The sequence below is a fragment of the Dipodomys merriami genome, unplaced genomic scaffold, assembly GCF_024711535.1.
Source record: "Dipodomys merriami isolate MVZ:Mamm:240054 unplaced genomic scaffold, mDipMer1.0.p SCAF_63, whole genome shotgun sequence".
NCBI classification, from domain to species: Eukaryota; Metazoa; Chordata; class Mammalia; order Rodentia; family Heteromyidae; genus Dipodomys; species Dipodomys merriami.
In genome coordinates this window covers 4,737,589-4,743,789 of record NW_027206213.1, presented here as the reverse complement: position 1 = coordinate 4,743,789, position 6,201 = coordinate 4,737,589, and the positions used below count along the sequence as shown (strand labels likewise).

At 49.1% G+C, this 6,201-nt stretch overlaps 1 long non-coding RNA gene across 1 annotated transcript; it reads left to right on the top strand.

The window, feature by feature from the left end:
- Positions 1-398: 398 nt before the first annotated feature.
- Positions 399-4,584, top strand: LOC138815185 (uncharacterized). Its single transcript, XR_011368202.1, has 3 exons — positions 399-502; positions 1,952-2,124; positions 4,300-4,584. It is a non-coding gene; the product is annotated as an uncharacterized lncRNA (long non-coding RNA).
- Positions 4,585-6,201: the final 1,617 nt, after the last annotated feature.

Below are 6,201 nucleotides of genomic sequence, written 5' to 3'. Positions count from 1 at the left end.
AACTAGCCCAGGGTCTCCTTGCCCCAGAGGGAGGAACAGTAGGAGCAGGGAAGAGGGGAGGGAGGGGGAGTAAGAATTCTGTTTCCAGCCATTTCAGTCCTAAATCTTCCTGAGACTGCCAAAAAAGGTGCTAATGAAAGACCAATTTTGTGGCCAGGGTGTTTTCTTCGGACATCTGCCCAGGGACTGGCTGCTAAGCACAGAAGCCAGGTCATTCATTGCTGCAGCCTACAGAACTTTTTGCTCGCTACTGACCCCTCCTGGAGAGATGTGGAACCGCAGGCCGAGAGAAAATGATCCTATAGGCTCTTGGAGGATTGATCCTGCCATTTAGGCCACAGTCCAAAAGGATCAGACCTAAGGAATTGCCGCTCACCACCACCACCACCACCACCACCACCACCACCACCACCACCACCACCACCACCACCACCACCCGCCCATTTGCTGCAGGACAGAACATTAGGGAGACTGCAGTGGAAGAAGTCCAGGAGTGGGAAAGGTTTGGGGGCTCCCTTGGAGGAAAAAGAATTCCTGGAAGGGGGGCGGGGGGGGGGGGGGGGGGGGGGGGAGAGGAGAATTCCTCCAAGAGCACAACTGTTCATTAGCCTAACTCAAGAGTAGGAACAGCAAAAGCCAAGCTGGTAGATCCGTGGCTGGAGTTTCCCCAGTGAAGGTACTGGAGTGTGGGCAGTGAGGACTGGAGGGAGCTGAGCAGAGGAACAGATGACAAGGACAGGAAGAGCAGGAAGCCCAGAGACAGAAGGGACAGAGAACTCATTTCCAGTGACTCCCCTAGAAAGTGGGCTTAGAGAGGGGAAAGAATTTCAGAGCCAGTAGGAGAACAGAGATGATGATTTGGGGAGCATGTGACAGAAAACTGACTCAAACTAGCTTAAATAATATGCATGATGTCATGATGTCATGCCCCAGGAAGGGCTCAATCTCAACATGAGAGATTCTGGTTCTTCTCATCTCTCTACTCTGCTACTTCATCCTTGGACTAGTGGTAAAATGGCCACCTCCAGACAAGACAATGTCTAAAGCAAGAAGAAAGACTCTCTTCCTGAGCTTCTCTTAGAAACAAGGACAATTTTCGCAGGAATTACCTAATGGGCTTTCCTTCACTCTCATTGGCCAAGACTGGGTCACATGCTCAACCTAAGCCCAACGTTGACCCACTCTGAAGGATGAAGTGGAGTCAGTCTATCAGGGCACTGATGGCATGTGGAGGAGATCTTATGACCAGCTTCACACTTCTTAGGGGTCTTTCTGAGACTATGCTGTTTGTGAAGGACTTGGACTGGCAGATGAGTCAATAGGTGCTCACAGAGGAAGGGAGAAGCTAATTAGTTGTGTTTTAAACCTGTAGACCAGCTCTCTTCCAAGACAAAGATCAGGAAGAGAGCCTGACTCCAAGCCAGGTGTTACTGCTGGGCAGTCAGGGGAGTGACAAAAGGGAACAACTAGGAAGCTTGAACTACAACAGAAATTTTCACTCTTTGAATGGACTCATTATGTTGTGGACTTTTTTTTTTCTTAAGTGTTTGTTTGTGCCAATACTGGGTTTTGAACACAGGGCCTGGGCACTGTCCCTTAGCTTTTTCACTCAAGGCTGACATTTTACCACTTGAGCCACAACTACACTTCCTGCTGTTTGGTGGTTTTTTGGGTTTTTTTTTTCTACAAACCTCCATCGCCAGATCTCAGCCTCTAGAGTAGCTGAGATTGCAGGAGTGAATCACCTGCCCCAGCCCTGTTTGAAGATAGAGATTTAGTATCACCTTGGCTGCCATCCCCAACATGGGTGACTTTTTGTTGTGTTTTGTTTGAAGCAGGGTCTTATTATGTAGCCCAGCTGGCCGCCAACTCTGGATCCTCCTGCCTCTGTCCCCTGCTGGGGTAACCATTGCTTTCCTTCTTTGTTGTCTTTCTTATTTATTTTTTACAGTGCTAGGGCTCAAGCCAAAGGCCCTGTACATACTAGGCAAGTGCTCTGCCACTAAGCTACATGCCATCCCTACCATGCTTAGTCTTAATTGCATCAAGAAGCATCAAGAAGTCTGAATATTTTATGATGACTTTGGATTTCCAAAGAGTCTGGATCCACTTTGAATTTTACAGGTAAGATTTCTTTGTAATTGTGAGCAATTCCTCTATGCCTGTTCGTTTTATTGATAGTCAAACAGCCAGCCAAAAATGCACTGAGCTGTTTGTTGGGAGCTACAAGCATATGTTTTGGGCATATTGCAGTATGTTGAGGTCTGAGGTTAACTCACACCTGCGGCCATTAGCAAGTATATCATGGTAATTATCTGTGGGGCTCAGACTGCCCAGGCCTTCCCAGCCCCTCCCCCTCCAACTTCCACTCAGACACTTCACCACCAGGACCACAGGGGGCAGCTGGTGGTTCAGGCCCAGCCAATCAGACTGGCTGAGATTTTCCCTGGAAAGCCACGCACCAGATGGTTCCAGGAAACCAAACACTCCTTCCTTGTTCCTTTGAACTGGGCCAGGTCAGTTCCCACCTGGGTAGTAGCAAGCACAGACAGCTTGCCCAGCCACAGAAGCTGAAGTAATTCAGGAAGGGGGTCTTGAAGGATGGAGAGGAGATAGACCTGAAACAAGATTCTAGATAGGTAGGAGTAGGGCTGCTGGCCAGGCAGGAATGGCACTGACCCTGGGCCAGCCTTCTCCCCAGAGGGGCGAACACCCGAGTGGGAGGCTCAGTGGACTCCACACACTAGGTTCACCCATGGCTAAGCAGCATAAGCCCCTGGCATTAGGCAATGCTTGTGCGTTCTCACCTCCCTGGCTAACTGGCTGTAGTTTTTCTACTTCCTTCTAACCCTTCATGTCTCTGAGTTCCTGCCTTTCAAAGGTATGCCCACTGTCAGACCCCTCACCCTGGAAAAGGAACTATGGCAGCTAAGAGATCCTAAAGTCCTTTTCAGGATGTGGCTTTGACATTGGCCAGCAGCATCTGAAGCGCAACCCAGACAAAGGCAGGCGAGCTGGACACTTTCAAGCAACCCTGATTTACAGCCATGGGGGTCTGGGTGACCAGCTGGATCTCAGCGCTTTTCAGGGAGCAGCCATGTTGGCACCACAGGCCTGCCTGCCAGCGCAGGGATCTGCGGAGCCTGGGCCAGCCCTCCTCCCTGTCCCTGCCCCACCCCAGCCCGGGCTCTTCCTGTCCTGACTCCTTCCTGTTGCACCAAGGTGGAGCCCAGCTGCCCTCCCCCACTCAGTCCTCCCTCTGTGACTCAGTGGAAGCCCGTGGCCACTTCCCCCCTCCACCCGCCCACACCACATTCCAATGGCCAGCTCACTCCTGTGGACTCAACCCACAGGCCCCGGCCCCGGCCCCAGCCTAGAGTAAATAGTCATCTCTTTATGGGACAGTTTACGACCAAGGCCAGCCCAGTCTGGGAAGGACTCACGCAGCTCCTACCCTGTGAACACCCTCCTTTCTCTCTACCACCCATAGCTAGCTGACCTCTGCCCACCCTTCCTTCTGACCCCTGGCTGACCTGGGATGCTTTGTCGAAGGGAACTAGACACAGCTTTCAGTGCTCATCTAGTATGTGTTTGGATAAAAATTTGTAGAACATTAATAGGCTGGGTAGTGTAGCTTTTGAGGCAGAACTTGGCTGGCATGCATGAGACCCCGGGTTCCATGTCCAGTGCCACCAAAAAACTGAAATGGTGGGGCCTGTAATCCTAGCTGCTCAGGAGCCTGAGATCTGCGGATCACTGTTCAAAACCATCTTAGTCAGAAAAGCCCATGAGACTCTTATCTAATTAACCACCAAAAAACTGCAAGTGGAACAGTGGCTCAAGTGGTAGAGCACCAGCATGGAGTGAAGAAGCCAAGAGAGAGAACAAAGCTTGATTGGTGCTGTCACACACACACAAAAGAAAATAATGATAATAGCTAGGTGTTGGTGGCTCACACTCAGGAGGCTGAGATCTGAGGATCAGAGTTCAAAGCCAGCCTAGGCAGAAACATACATGAGATTCTTATCTCGAATTAACCAGCAAAAAGTTCAAGTGGTAGAGCCTTGAGCACAAAAGCGGAGGGACAGTGTACCCAAGACCTAAGTTCAAGCCCTAGGACCAGCACAAAAAGAAAAAAACATAGAAGTTCGGGGGCTTTCCCAGCACTCCAGGAATCTAATGTCTAAGTGAAGACTCGTTCTGGCTATACATGGGAAGGAGGAATACGAAGAGAAGTAGCACGCATCATATCTGGGCTAAAGTTTAAATCACAACTGGTTCATGCATGCTCTTCCATAGGTGGAGCAGCAACATTCCTTCCACACGGAGGCGGCTTCATGGGCATGGACGTGGCGGTGAGGGAGAGAAACACACGCCTTTCTTCTTCGAGCCACTGAGATTTGGGGATAAATGCCTTACCAGTCTAGCATATCCTAACTACTTACTGCATCTTCTAGTTACTTGGCAGATTCGTTTTTCTTTCTTAATAACACATAATTGATGGTGGTGTTGATTCCGTGAAACAAGGTTCCCTCTCACAGGCTGAATGGGTTAATCCATGTAAATTATTGAGCACAACACTTTGCCACCAATAAATGATCATTCGTGTTCATCATTGCTACTTTTCCAGCCCTCTGCCTATAGCAGTTGTATCTGCCAGCTTTCTATTACAGTAGCAGATAGCTGAGATAAATTAACTTAAAAAGAGAGGTTAGCCAGGCACCAGTGGCTCACTCCTGTAAATCCTAGCTACTCAGGAGACAGATCTGAAGATGGCAGTTCAAAGCCAGCCCAGGAAAAAGTCCATGAGAACTCATCTCCAATTAACCACCAGAAAACTGGAAATGGCGCTGTGGCTCAGAGTGATAGAGCACTAGCCCTGAGCAAAAGAGCTCATGGACAGTGCCCAGGCTCTGAGTTCAAGCCCTATGATGAGAGAGAGACAGACAGACAGAGAGACAGATAGACAGAGAGACAGAGACAGAGACAGAGAGAGAGAGAGAGGAGGAGGAGAGAGAGAGAGAGAAAGGTTTATTTTGGCTTACAGTTTAGAAGGCTTGTGTCTATGATAGATTGGTCCCACTGCCTTGGGCCTATAGCAGCCTGGCACATCAAGGCAGAAAGCACATGGTACTAGGAACCTGTTCACCTCTTGATGGAGAAAAAGAAAAAGAGGCTGATCCTTAGAGCCCCTTCAAAGACCTGCTCCAGGCATCAGAAGACTTGCTCTAGGCCCCACCTCTTAAAGGTTCCATTACCACACAATAGCATTGAGTGGAGCAGGGGACTGTTTACCACGTAGCCTTTGGGGACAACTGAGAGTCAAACCATAGCCCCAGTGCTCATGGCTTAGGGAGCCTGAAGCCTGGCACTGATGACAGGTTAAGTGTGGATGCCTCACAAGTCTCTAATGGGATGAGGAAGGCTATCAATAAATTTAAATAAAAACTTGGTTTGGGTGCTTGCTGTTGAACGATCTTTGAGGGTATGTCCTGAAAGCTTAGCCACTAAAAAAAACAAAAGACAACTCATTTTAGAAGGTAGCTAAGAATGGTGACTTTTAATTCTCATCCAGTAACAGTTTGTTCTCTGGGATATGAGATAGAGGGAAAAGCCACTGATGTTGAGCAAGGTGTAGTAGTCACGCCTGTTAATCTCAGCAACTCGGGAGGCTGAGGCAGGAGGATCAAGACCCAGGTCAAAAGAAATAGAAAGAGAAGAAAGGGGGAGGGAGGGAGGAAAGGAGGGAGAGGGGGGACAGGAATCAATTGAAGTATGATGTGGCAAGTGTGAGGGCAGCAGAATAGAGAAACTCCACACTTTCTAGAATTTTTCCAGGCTGGCTAATTTTTGACCATCTGCGTGGTGCCCTTGAGCTCTGGAATCTCTCTGCAGGAATTTTGCAGAACCCAGAGAAGAGAGAGGGCACAGTGAGAAAAGCCCAACTCTTTGCAACCATTTCCATACCCTTGGCCTCTCTCCTCCGACCTCCTGTCCCGCCTGCCTCTTCCTCCAGAAGGGGACAACACGATGTGTTAGACAGCCCTTCCTCGGAGCTCTGGCCATTTCAAAAGGAAACTATAACATGAAAAAGGAAATGGTGGGACGGGACGGGGGGGGGGGTGAAGATTATTTACAAGAAATAGATTGGTTATAAGAAACGGAAACCCAAGTTGAGGGAAATTAAAAAGAAAAGAGGAG